This window comes from Sitophilus oryzae, unplaced genomic scaffold (genome assembly GCF_002938485.1).
Source record: "Sitophilus oryzae breed Bouriz unplaced genomic scaffold, Soryzae_2.0 scaffold_1974_pilon_pilon, whole genome shotgun sequence".
In the NCBI taxonomy this organism is placed as follows: domain Eukaryota; kingdom Metazoa; phylum Arthropoda; class Insecta; order Coleoptera; family Curculionidae; genus Sitophilus; species Sitophilus oryzae.
In genome coordinates, this window is record NW_022146695.1 from 1,482,146 (window position 1) to 1,496,658 (window position 14,513).

The following is a 14,513-nucleotide window of genomic DNA, read 5'->3' on the forward strand; positions in this document are numbered from 1 at the left end:
TCAATATCTAATAAAGAACACATTTTTTGAAATACAAATAATTTTGAGTTCTTGTCCTTATGACCAAGCCAAGTATTAACCAGATCGGCATTGCTTATCAATTTTACTCCATCTGAAAAATATTATAAAATAAAGTTCGTCGCAAGCAGACGCAGGTGAACTATACAAAAATTAAAAGTGTATGAATATGACAACAAAAATATTCAATAAATACGATATGTTTTGATATGTTTTTTTTTAAATGCCTTTTTGAAGTTTGAAAACGTATAAACGTAATTTTTATACCCATTTAAGAATCATCTTAAAAAATAAATAAAAACTAAACAATCACGAACTTGTTTAGAAATCAATTTAAAGTACATACCTTGGTTAACAATATCCATAGTGGCTTTCAATTAAGTACGTACCGTTTAACTCCATAATATACAGAACTACTATGAATGTTATTCTTTTCACTGATAAGATAATGATCGCAAAATTTATTTTTAGTGAAAATATTTGCTAACAAAAAACGCTGTTTATGAAAAATAATATACAGGATGGTTGAACATTGCTATAAGTATAAAATTACATATTCAGATATTAGTAAATTTTAAATTTTTTTTCGATTTTTGTCCATGGGACGAAGCACTGTGCGTCGTCTCGGCGCACTCAGTGATAAGGTGTTCTGGTGTTTCCCCCCAGAATCTGCATTCGCCGTTGTTCCTCAGCTTCAGCCTACTGAGGTGTTCGTTGAGACAGAGTCCTGTTAAAAACCCCGTGACAATCCGAGTATTGTTCTTAATTAAATCAAAGGAAATCTTTGATTTTTCTCGGTCGTAAGTTCTGAGTTTAAATTTCTTTGAGTGTCTTAGACTGTTGGGGGATTCCCATTCCAAGTTAAGAATGGAGTCTTCCAGGTTCTTGAGTTCCGCTTTAAGTTGGTTTCCACCTGGGAAGCAGCAGGCCCGTTCCTGGGGCATCTGGCGCCTACGTGCAGCATTCTTTGCTGCGCCTTTTTTATATTTAAATCAATTATATATTTTAATCTTAATCTCAAAAATTTAAAGAATTTATATTCTGCGACAAACGAGCAATATGTAATTGGAAATGTAAAAGAACTATTCTAATTAAAGTATAAAAACATTTATTAAATAAATAAAACAAACAAAACCACAAACATTTAGTAACAAAAATAGTACCCTAAAGAAAAAAACTGACCCATTTTATATGAAATACATAAAAACAATAAACTAAAATTCGGAAATAATACACATGTACTGATTTCTTTCGAAAATCGACAACTATGAAACTATGAACCCTTCCCGGACACAAACGGTACATTGTGAAACAGGAAATTGTAGAGAGAAACAAGCCCTATAACATAGGATACAACATTTTAATGAACAGTGCTTTCCATAAAATCAATAAAATGAAAAAAATACGAAATAACATACATGTACTGATTTCTTTCGAAAATCGACAACTATGAAACTATAATCCCTTCCCCGACACAAACACGGAACATTGTGAGACAGGAAATTGTAGAGAGAAACAAGCCCTATAACATAGGATACAACATTTTAATGAACAGTACTTTCCATAGTATCAATAAAATGAAAAATATACGAAATAATATACATGTACTGATTTCTTTCGAAAATCGACAACTATATGAAACTATGATCCCTTCCCCGACACAAACAGTACATTGTGAGACAGGAAATTGTAGAGAGAAACAAGCCCTATAACATAGGATACAACATTTTAATGAACAGTGCTTTCCATAAAATCAATAAAATGAAAAATATAAGAAATAATATACATGTACTGATTTCTTTCGAAAATCGACAACTATGAAACTATGATCCCTTCCCCGACACAAACAGTACATTGTGAGACAGGAAATTGTAGAGAGAAACAAGCCCTATAACATAGGATACAACATTTTAATAAACAGTGCTTTCCATAAAATCAATAAAATATAAAATATACGAAATAATATACATGTACTGATTTTTTTCGAAAATCGACAACTATGAAATTATGATCCCTTCCCCGACACAAACGGTACATTGTGAGACAGGAAATTGTAGAGAGAAACAAGCCCTATAAGATAGGATACAACATTTTAATGAACAGTGCTTTCCATAAAATCAATAAAATGAAAAATAAATAGGTGAAATCAATGTGGTGCCGACAGATTGCCCTAGACTTAACAAAAAACAAAGAGCCCTAGACTTACTATTATAGGTTATTAGAATGCTTAGTTTTACCTTACTAAGTAATTGTTATCAGGTAGTAATTGTTAATTTTGAAGTTTAACTTGATATATGTCATTTTAACAGACGTCAACGGTTTCTTGTAGACGTATCTGTTTTAAAAAAGTAAAGTGTTCTCGAATAGTGGAATTTAAATATTTTAAATAGTTTTTTCTTTATTCTTTGTATTTTTTGTTTCCGACGACGGAAAGAGATAAACTTTCCGAAACGTTAAACATTTTTTTCTTAGTTAGGCAAATTTTTATAAATGTAAACATAACTTCTGACAAGCAGTGTCCGTTTAGGTTTAACGCAGAAGTGTTTACAAAAAATAACTATTTTATTTTATAGATTTTTTTGCAGTGCAGTGGCGAAATACCCATAAAGGATTTTTTTTTGGAGAGATGAATCCGCCACATAGGTATAGACATTTTTTATGTCTAAATAGGTAATAACCTATTCTCACAGATTTGAGATTAGCCAGACTACTTTTTTATTAGCTGTAATTATAATATAAACTATCATCTGACAAATTTTTAGGACAACGAAAATAAGGGCAATGGTTTTTACAATTTTTATTCAACTTTCACCTGCCAGACAAATATGTCTAAATAGGTAATATCCTATTCTTACAGCTTTCACTAATAGAACTGTTTTTGTCTCTGGAAAAAAGTGCAGTATATTTGTACTTTTTTTAACACATATTCTGCCTCAATCCATGGGAAACCCCTCCCCTACATACATATGAAATTTGCTTAGAATATAATAATAATAGCTCCCGTACATAGCGTTGATCGCCTTGGGAGTAGGAAGGTACAGCTTGCCATACTAGAGCCGTTCGGTATACAAGGAAGGTAATGTGGCTAGTACTACGCTTCAACCGCCTATTATTACCTCAGGATTGTGAATCCCAAGTACTCATTGAAGGCTGAGTCGACCTAGGTACTCAAACTATTGTTATTTTAATAAAAATAGTCGGCTGATGAAATGCCGGGTGCGGGAATCGAACCCACTACCTTCAGATTGGTAGACGAGAGCCTGTACCTCTACGCCACCGGGCACCTTTGCTTAGAATAACATACTGAATAATTCTAGTGATGAGTGAAATATCGGTAACTGTGACTTTGTCACTGATATTCTATAATCACAGTCACGGCCTGTGACTGATTTGAAAATAAACGGTGACTTGCTAAAGCGTGACGATTACAGTTAATTGTGATTTCTCTGGTAACGAGAAAATACTTCACAGAGCGGGACGTGGCTCGTCGCTTGTCGCGAACGCAGCTGCTGATGGCGCCGGTCGTGACTCAGTTCACAGTCACGAGTCACGACGTACGTCTCATAGGATAGATATCTGACAAAGTGATCTAAAGACAGTGACTGTTAGAAGTGATTTAATTTTTTATGTATTTTATATTTTATTACTATTTTTTATCACTACGAATCGGTTTGGTTCTTTTTTAGTTTAGCAGGTTTTTTTAAAGCCAAACATAAAGTTTTACCTATATACTGTTTGTTTTTTTTTAGAAACTTCATTTTTATATATTTCGTTTATTTTAATACAAAGAAAAATATTTGTTGTTTAATGTATTACTTATCTCGTGTTGTTAAGTTTCGTTCGTTATGGTTATGAGCATATTGCATATTTTATTCTTTTCCCGTTGGTTTCTTTAATTAAAAAAATTGTTTTATTTTTATTTTTTAATATACCTTTAACCCACTGTTTAGTGTTTTCTATTTCAGCGGCCTTGGATAAAGGACAAATAAAAATTAGTATAACAACAACAACAGAATCGTATCATTCGTATCGTATCTTATATTTTAGCCGTGATTGTGCTTTCGGATTCATAATCATAAAGTCGCAGTCACAGTTAAGAGTCACAGATAATACAAAGTCGCTGTCACAGGTAAGCCTGTGAACAGAAAATCACGGTTTGGCTCATCACTAAATAATTCTATCGGTATTTGCTGACTGGGAAAATCAGTACCGAAAATCGTCACTGCCTCCTGGACTATTATGCGTTGTATAGCCTGTCAGATCAGAACTATTAAGCGCGGTCCACAAGCAACGATTTGTTGGTCAGTCTTTTGTATTATTCTTTCTGTTGACCTGCTCTACCTGTAGAAATGTTTTTAATTTATCTCAGAGTATTCAGTTCTAGAATGACAATTTCTTTCGTTGCACAATTTAATATCAAATATTACCGTTTTAATAAATTTACTGCGTTATTAAATCTGATGTTCTGTGCCCTCCCCCTAAATCGTTTTTTTGGAAAATGTTATGGAAATGTCATCCTATTTCGGAAATTAAACGTTTTAAAAGTATAATTTGAATTCTACTTCGGATCGAGGCCTGGATTTAATTAAAATGCCTCATCTAGAAATCGGAATTCTCCTGGAGAGTATATTTTTACCCGAAATGAAGAAAGAATTTCACTTTATCGGCACTGATTTTGAAGTGCAAGGAGAAAAACGGGCTTAAAGTTTCTGTTATTACATTCTTAATAAAGCTTTCTACAAATATAATATAAAATTTCTACTAATATAGTTTAAAAATTCAGTCGGTTCTCTAAACGGTTTTCAGTCTTCCCAAGTAGCATTTTTTGGACACATTTTAGGTAATGTTTCTAATAATTGTGCCTGTTTCTTGACACAAAATGGAAACGGTATGCCATAAATAGGAAACATTTTTCAAACCTGTGTATTTTATTTGGCTTTATTACATGTGTTTCCAATGTGGTAGCACTAGCCGTTTCCTAAAATGTTTCGATGCTGCGGAATCAAAACTTTTAGAGGAAATGTTTCGAAACATTTTCTGCAATTTGTGTTCAAGATGTTTCCGTTTACAGCAGCCACGGTTTCTAACTGTGAAGAAACAAAATACCAAACTAAAACAGTCTATGTCTGTGTGTGGATTTCAAAATGAAAAACCGTCAACAATGTCGACGTCCGCCATAATTTTTTGTCTTAAAATCTTTCTTTTTAGGTTTTATCGCACAAAAAATGTCTGGCAAAAGCAAATTCATCGTTTAATTTAATAACGTACTTTCATATTTTTAATGCCCCTTCTATATATCACTATTGTTGCTACAAAATAATATTTTTGTTTGAAATATAGATTTTTATTTTTATTTCTATAGCATGGTTCTGAAAATAAAAATATATAAATCAATGTAAGTAGAACGCGTTCTTATGAGTTTAGAAGTTTAACAGCCGATAAAAACATATATTTTTAATTAAAAACGCTATCACTAGCCAACATGGCGGGATTTTAATTCGTTATTTTATAAAATCGACATGGAGTCGGACAAAAATCATCTACATTATATCATATTTGTATCTAAAAATAGAGAAATTGGTATTTCGAAAATGAATCGATAATAAATGGAAACCTTGTTTCTAAAATGTTTCGATTTAGCGCTATCTGTGTAGAAATGTCGAACTAGTCACTTGTCAACAACGCCAATCAAAACTTGTGGTCAAAATAATTAAAACATTTTTATTTATTTATTATAACACAAATAAAACAAAAAAATGTATTCCATTGGGAACAAAAAAAAAAGAGAAAAAAACCGTTTGCTGGTAACATTTTTCTTCGGTCTCCTGTTCAAATCTGTAAATGTGTGGCATAACTGTTTCTTAAAAGTTTCGAAAAATTTGTGAAAATATGTAAAAAGTAATTCAAAATTTGATTCTTAATGTAGCAACATTCTGTCTGGTAAACTCATGTCTTTGAATTAAAAAAAAAATGATTTAAAATACCCTATTAAAGTGTCAAATAACACTCACTGAGAAATGTTTTGCTATTTTTTCTTTCATATTCTTGTATGTTTTATATTCATGAAACCGGAGCAAGGAATATAGAGTAAACAGCTTAAAACAACTAATTTATTGATGTTCTTTTCTTTATATTTTACCTCACTTTCGTTTTCGATTTCCAAAAATGTTTGTCAGTAATAAAATTATCATTTTAATAATGTATAATATATATTCACGTGATTTATCAATAATCAGTAAAACTAAACAGTGGTTAATTTTAGTAACAGAGAAACAAGAAACCACGACACTTTTTCGTTCAAAAATAGAAAATTTCAACCTCCTTATTTTTTTTAAATAACCTATTAGTTGTTTTTTAAGACATAATTTCTCTGAATACTAGCAGCCGAGTAATATTTTAGATAAAATTTTGTAAAACATTTCTTCGACCAGTAGCATTAAGATTTTGCCCCACTGTACGCGAGATTTAAATATATCGCAGACCTATTTTGCATATTACATATTTATATATTTGCGTGAAAATTGTGTAAATAAATTAACTTAAATAATGAACAATATTCATCTAAAACAGATGTTTTTTTCGAACATATATATGTTTTATTATTTTATATTTTATTTCAGTTCTAATTCTGTTATATTCTAATAGTCCGATTCTATGTAACAACTACGTAAAAAAATAGAAATGCACTATTAAGATGAAAGTATCGTCAGCCCAAATTTGAATAATTTTGTAATAAAATATTGTACCAGATGCATGATTTTCCTTATTATACAGTGTGTCTTCGGATTGTCCTTACGAAAGAGCAAACGCTAATTTGAGGAAAATGCATATTTTCATAAAAAAATATTGGCGTTTAAACTTTTTCAAATTTTCTTCAAATAAGCTTGCGTGACATGAGCTGTCAATTGCGGAAGATGGCGGATTTCCAAACTTTATTTATTTAAAAATTAATTTTCTGCCGATTTTTTTCCATGTGTGAATCTTTGTTACATTTTAATGATTATTCTTAGATTAGAGATCAATAAAATAATAAATTCTATATAATAATTTTGTAATTCATCTACGTAATTCATTTGTGTAATTCAAAAGTCCTTAAACCAACCAATAATATTAAAGAATGATTTTAACAGGACATTTATTTACCAAAATTTAATTAAAAATATTCAACAGTCCCCAGCTCTTATTTTCCTAATATAACATTGTAATTTATCGTGTTGATTTTCAATTATGCAGTGCCCTGTTTCAATTATCTAGCTCAAAATCCATTTGAAATTATTCATTGCTATACCATTTTTTTGGTCTGACCGGTATAGATAAAAATCAGATTTAAATAACGAAGGAAAAGCACAATAATTTCGTAAAAATACAAACCAGAGAGGGATTTAAGAAACAAAAATGGTAAAAGTGTAGAGCCACGTCTAATCGATTCAGGAAATTCATAAATCGGATGTTTTAACAGGAAAATGAAGAAGAATACTTTCCTAAAATCTTTGAGGAAAATTACTATAAAACGGAGATTTTCGTATTAATTGGTTTGAAAATTGAAAATGATTTGTTAAAAGAAAGTAATTAAATATTAAAGTACCTATTTGTTTTAATTTAACTGAATATTTCACGTATGGCTTCTTGTAAAATTCTATTATATCTCTGTTATTACATCGCTATCGAAAGAAGCGTACAACTTATCTGAGATAGGAACTCAAAACGAATTTAAGAGCGATCAACTCAATAACCATCAATTCAAAGTAGGTTGTTAGAATGCTTAGAGAAGCTAAACAAATCAGGCAAAGAAAATGAAGTCTTCCTACTTTGGGTGCTAGCCTACCAAGGGATAGAAGCGGGTAATGAAAAAGCAAACGATCTAGCTATAAAAGTATCCAACACTCCATTAACTGGATCAGAACCGTTTTGCTTCCCAAGTGGAACCCAACTAAAAATGAAACTCAAGAACCTGGAAGACTAAAACAATCTTAGGATTGTCATGGGGCTTTTAACAGGACACAGGAATAAGTATATACAGGGTGAGTCTGAAATAAGTGCAAATATTTTCAGGGCTGGTAGATCTTGATGAAAGAAACATTTTCTCTTTACCGTTTTTCAAATAAGTCCAAAATAACCGAATTATTTAACTTAGCAGACATTTTGAGAACCACAAGATCTTTTCTGGATTTTATTCCTTGTAAATTTAATCTACTACCTATGTTGCCATATTATCAACAAATCATGTTTTTTAACTAAAAACTAAAAAAAAATTCAATTTTTAGCCGACCATACCAATAGGTATGGTAGGCTATTAAGATCGGAAAAAAAAGATTTTTTAATTTCACTCAAAATGAGTCATTTGGATCATAAATGACCTAAATAAGGTCAGTCTGTCTGACCGTCTGTAACACGATAATTCAAAAACCGCTAAACCGATTTTAACCAAATTTGGCACAAAAATGCTGTGGCACCCGAGAATCTAGCCATTAGTTTTTGGTGGGGGTGGGGGGTTGATAAGGAGTTATGGGAGGGGGTTAAAAATTTAAAAAAATCGTAACTCCAAAATTACAGTAGCTAGCGAAACGCGGTTTACAATTTAAGATTAGGAATAATATTTGCAACAAAATTTGTAATAACATCAAAATCAGTCAAAGTCGCAGTTTTTGAGATAGAAAAAATTGGAAAAATTCCGTTACTTTGAAACTAAAAGAACTTTTTATTAACATATTTTAGTATGGGCGGCTATACGTGCCTCCCGGCGCCAATTTTTTTCCAAAAAATCCAAATTTTCAATTTTTTTTTCGCGAAATAAACCTCATAATCGTGTTTTTGGGGTCGAAATATACTACCCCTAAAAATATTTGCACTTATTTAAGACTCACCTTGTATAAGCGATACCATAATTACATTACGTAATCGAGGGCGCGATTTTTAAATTCATTGTTGCCAACCATGGATAAATTCGGCGCCGAGCTGATTAACTGGAAGCTGTAAGAAATGTCAAGTTGCCACATTTATTTATTTATTTCCTGACATTGTCGTTCGTTTTGACACTTTAATTTTTTGGTTTAAATGAATTTGTGAAATAAATTGTGTTTATTAATAACTAAACTAAAAAATAGTAATATTCTAAGCTTAAAAATTTTTACTAGCAGACCTTGCAGTCGAACATTGTTCTTTTTAGAACCTCTTTTAGTGTGAAGTGTACCAGATAGCTTAATAGCCGTTACAAAAAACTAATCGCAACATTATTAGAATATTTTGAACGGGAAATCGGTAGTAATGGTCCTTTGTGTCCCTTATGTGCTGTTAAAGAGGTTTTCGCACCAACCGTGGCACCGTCGATCCTATATTTTCCATCCGCCAACTACAGGAAAAAGTAAAAGAGCAGTAGTTTAAACTTTATGTTGCATTCATCGATCTAACAATAGCCTTCGACTCTGTGAACAGAGATGCACTTTGGGCAATTATGAAAAAGTTCGGAGTACCCAACAAATTTCTTACAGTGTGTAAAAGCCTCCATAACAACAACCAGTCAAGAGTGTCACATCATGGATCACTGAGCGATCCTTTCCTAACAAATACAGGAGTTAGGCAGGGTTGTGTCTTAGCGCCTCTCCTATTCAACATATTCATGGCAGCGCTCTCCATTATAGTGAACAGCAAACTGCAGGAGCGGGGACTGGGCATTAGATACAGATATGATGGCGATCTGTTCAACATAAAAAGACTCAGGGCAAAAACACGTACATAATTCATCACAGAACTTCAATACGCTGATGACTGCGCTCTAGTTGCAAATACATTACAACAATTACAAGAAATGTTGAACACATATACCTGGGCATACGAGGCTTTGGGCCTTCAGCTAAACATTGACAAAACCAAAATCATGTGCACTCCCCCGGAAGATCATAACAATGATATAAAAAACGGAGAAGAACTATTGGAATATGTAGCGGAATTTAATTACCTCGGCAGTTTGATTTCGGAAAAGGCGAATATCGACTCTGAAATTCAGCACAGGATTAGCATCGTCTCAAGAGCATTCTGGAAATTAAAAGACAGGGTTTTCTACAATCATGACTTGAGTACAAAAACGAAACTTGCAGTGTACCGAGCAATTATAATCCCCACCATGTTATATCGGAGCGAAACCTGGGTGCCGTACTGCCGACACATGAACGCATGAAACAAGTTGCAACAGAGACACCTTAGACAACTCTTAAGAATCCGGTGGTTCCATCACATCTCAAACGTATCGGTCCTTGAAAAAGCTAATTGCGAGAGTATTGAAGTCATGGTTACAAAATCCCGCTTAAGATGGGCTGGTCACGTATGCAGAATGCAAGAAAACCGCATACCAAAATCTCTGCTTTACGGTGAGCTTGTAGACGGAAAGAGGAGGCCGGGTGGACAACTCAAAAGGTACAAGGTCATTTTCCACGAAAACTTAAAGGGGATGCGAAAACTTAAAAACATGCAGAATCATTGGGATGAAGCAGTTCACAATAGAACTCAATGGAGAAGAATTGTAAATTCAGTTAACAGCGACAACCAAAAAATAAAGAGGCAACAAAGCTATGAGATTTTTGAATGTCCGGAGTGCGGTAGGCAAATAACATCATGTATCGGACTTTTCAGTCACAGAAAAGCTCATGAAAGAAAACGCCTTGCGTGACCGAACGCCTTGCGTGACCAATCTTTTGATGTGTGTCGAATACTCGTCAGCGAGTAATCGCAGTATGTATGTATGTATGTATGTATGTTAAAGAGGCGAATTTTGTTGATGTTAATAATAACTGTTTATATGTTTGTAATTAATTTATTTTTAAAAGAAAATATGTAAAAGGGGGCAACGCTGTGCCGGTCAAGCTTAATCACGTGACTAAAAGTTTAATTGAAATGAACTTATAATACAATTAAATACGGTATTCGTTAATAAACATTTTAATAACTTTTATTTTGAACTTATTATCTTGAACTTTACTTTAGTTTTGTTTTAGTAGGATATGTCTATTTTAAATATTTGTCTAAAATAATTCCCAACTTAAGTGTAATCAAGTAATGTAATTTTAGAACAACCTGTATATCTAATAAAATATACAATTATTAATGATTTTAGTACAGACGCTTCCAGCATTTTATATCTATTTTCACCCCCAACCCCCTGCCCTATTTTCAATCTCTTTTGCCACCTCTAAAGAAGACAAAAATAATAATCATCCCCCAGTAAGGCTTTTATCTAATTTCCTCAGTTTCCGTGTGGAGGCGCTACCAGTTTCCGCGCTTGTTTCGCCAAATAAAAGAAGAACACGGATGAAAAAAGGAGAAGAAAAGCGCTGCTTTATTTGCTATGAATGAGTTGGAAATAAGTAAAGAAAAACTGTTTGGCGCAGGTCGTCATATATCAATGTCAGACGATGGTAACAAATTTTGTTATAGTGGACGATTAAGTTGTAGCGCGAATAAAGTAATAAGAGCAAAATAAAAACACTAAATCACCACAATACACCAAAACACTTTGCTGTGTAACACCAAAGGTTCCAACCCTCAACTGTAAAGTAATAAGAAGCAAAAAAGATTAGCTACAGAGTGTTCATTAATATTTTGGATAGGTAAATATCTTTATTCAAAGGTAAATATGGGTACATAGTTCAGTCGGCAAGTGCATCGATGGCGGGAGCAAATCCGGACATGCTGGAATAAGTTTTATTTTGTTTAGTTTGGTGGCGAGAAGCAAGCATTAAATTTGCACTCCCCGTAAAGCCCGGATTTGGCCACCATTTTGGAAAAATTGGCTAAAATTCGGTTTATTTTTCATTATTTGTCAATAACTCAATTTCTATCAACTTTAGTGCAAAATATGTAGAGACCAAAATTAAAGAAGAGGAAAAACTCTATAAAAAACGTTGTATGGTTTTTTTTGTGCGACTACCCAAAGTATCGAATTTTACGAAAACAAAATTAAAGTTTGATATAAGGTATGTGTTGAATATATCCGGGGTTAACTGTACTTGTTTCCACACCACCTTGAGCAGCACCCCCGAGACATAAAGCCTAAAAACTTGTTTGCTACTGGTTGGTCATAATGGAAGAACGCAATTTGCATTATGACCGCAATAACGGACTAAATTTTTATTGTTGCGCGACTGGTGGAAAATCAAGTTTAACCTTATCTCACAGGGAGCTGCCTTGAAAGCCTTGTAAATTACCCGGCGCGTTTTTTTTTGTATGAGTGGTCTCCCCATTTCCAATAGGCCTAATTCACATGTCGTCAACTTAGGTTTCTTTTGAGGTGGAAGGTTCATCAGAGTTCCTTCAAAATAAAAACACTAAATCACCACAATACACCAAAAACACTTTTACTTTTGCACTGGACGCGCGTTTCGCTAACCATGTTAGCATCATCAGCAGATGATTATAAACTGAGTTTATAATCATCTGCAAAAGTAAAAGTGTTTTTGGTGTATTGTGGTGATTTAGTGTTTTTATTTTGCTGTGTAACACCAAAGGTTCCAACCCTAAACTGTAATAGAGTTCCTTCGTTTTTTTGATGTTACTGGCTGTTCAATATAATCTTCCTGAATGTCTTCCACATCTGTATCATATTCCGGAAGAAAAACTGTTTGGCGCAGGTCGTCATATATCGATGTCAGACGATGGTAACAAATTTTGTTATAGTGGACGATTAAGTTGTGGCGCGAATAAAGTAATAAGAAGCAAAAAAGATTAGCTACAGAGCGTTCATTAATATTTTGGATAGGTAAATATCTTTATTCAAAGGTAAATATGGGTACATTTTAAGTTAATCTCTCTTTTCTGCTGTTAGGGCTAATCTGGACGGGACGTACTTTGTTTACGCGGAATCCGAACCGCGGTCATCGACCATATTATTGGCAAAGATGCATTCTTCATCAAAATTTTTGCTTATTCTAAAATGATTAATTCTGTTTATACTTTTCAAAATTTCCATACCGTTTTAGAGAAAAATAAAAAAAGTAAAAATCAAAACGCGTTTCTATGGTAATATAGTTTCGATTTCATTCTTTTGTTTTAAAATGTTAAAGAAGCTCAAAATGTATTTAATTCAATGCAATGGAAAGGGTGATAATAGTTATCGGGAAATCTGGTACTTTAACAACAGCAAAAAATATGACGGTAATCAAAATTAATTATAACAATCTATCATAGGTAAATGAAACAAGTTTAGATTGGAAAGTGCCCATAAGGACAATGTAAAGGCGCTATTCTTGCAACGGTCATGTATTTGGCGCTATTCTTGCAACGGTCGCGACCCAAAGCTTTTGATAATTTCGGATCGGTTCGGCTTTTTCCGGAATTATGTCGCCAAATATTATTTATTCAAATTTATTATTATTTTCTTTTAATTTTATAAATAAAATACAGTGTGTTTCATACAAGAAACTTTATTTTATATAAGGACATGTATGTGAAATACCTATGAAACATTGGAAATCGACGTTATCTCACAATCCACGATGGTTTTTGGAGTTCACAGTTCACAACACAGTTTTTTATTTTTTTTTAGCCACTTTTTCACAATTATCACCGGTTTGAGTAAGTAAAATTAAAATTAAACCCACAAGATAGCCATAATTACTTTGAGAATGGCTCAAAACACTTTTCAATGGACACTTTTCGGTATTTTTTCAATGAGGGCAGTTTAAATTTTGAGAGACTTTATAATTTTTCAAGATTCTGACTTTGAAAATAGATAATTGTTTCTGTTATTGTTTGCTGTTGTTCTTAGTAACCGCTATAGCAGCGCCAGATCGCGTACAACGGTCGCGACCCAAAACAATTATACATTTTGACGGGCTTTCCAATCTAAATTTATTTCCTTTATCTATGCAATCTATCAATGAATGAACTCGAAATTATATTACCATAGAAACGCCTTTAGATTTTAGGACTTTAAGCTTCATTCGGAACCTCCCAATTAGTGGAATAAATTAGTGGTTGTTATTCTGAATGAAGCTTTAGGAGAAAAAATTCAACCATATATTCATGTTTTTTTTTAATTTTCTCTAAAACAGTATAGAAATGTGACAAACCCAAAATGCGATTAACCATTTTTGAGCAAGCATTTTTTTTATGAAGATTGCATTTTTTTCAAAATGTCAAAAATAAAAAAAAATCCTCTTGTAAAGACAATCCGGGGACACCCTGTATATCTCTGTTCAGCAGCAACAATTTATATAGCTAGCTCGCTTTCGAGCTCCTGAAAACAGAAAAAAGCCAACATAGTTTGTACGCCACTGCACACTTACCGATAAATAGGACGGCTTTAAATAGAGCCGGTATAGAGGCTCTATTTAAGAGTCAGGAAATAAAGTTGCAAAGACGATCGACACGAAGCCGGAGTTCTTTTGAAATAGACCTTTAAAACATGATGTGTAATGGGTACTAAGCTGATGTAGACTTTTTAGCTCCTTACTGCTTCATTTACACGTTATTTATAGGTTTCTTATCGGAGTTTTAGAGCCAGT

The 14,513-nt window shown here is 32.9% G+C and overlaps 1 protein-coding gene across 2 annotated transcripts in view; it reads left to right on the plus strand.

Annotated features, from left to right (window-relative positions):
* Positions 1-14,513, plus strand: part of LOC115883641 (disks large 1 tumor suppressor protein) — a 1,010,644-nt gene that overhangs the window by 116,083 nt on the left and 880,048 nt on the right. The gene's annotated exons all lie outside the window — the stretch shown is intronic.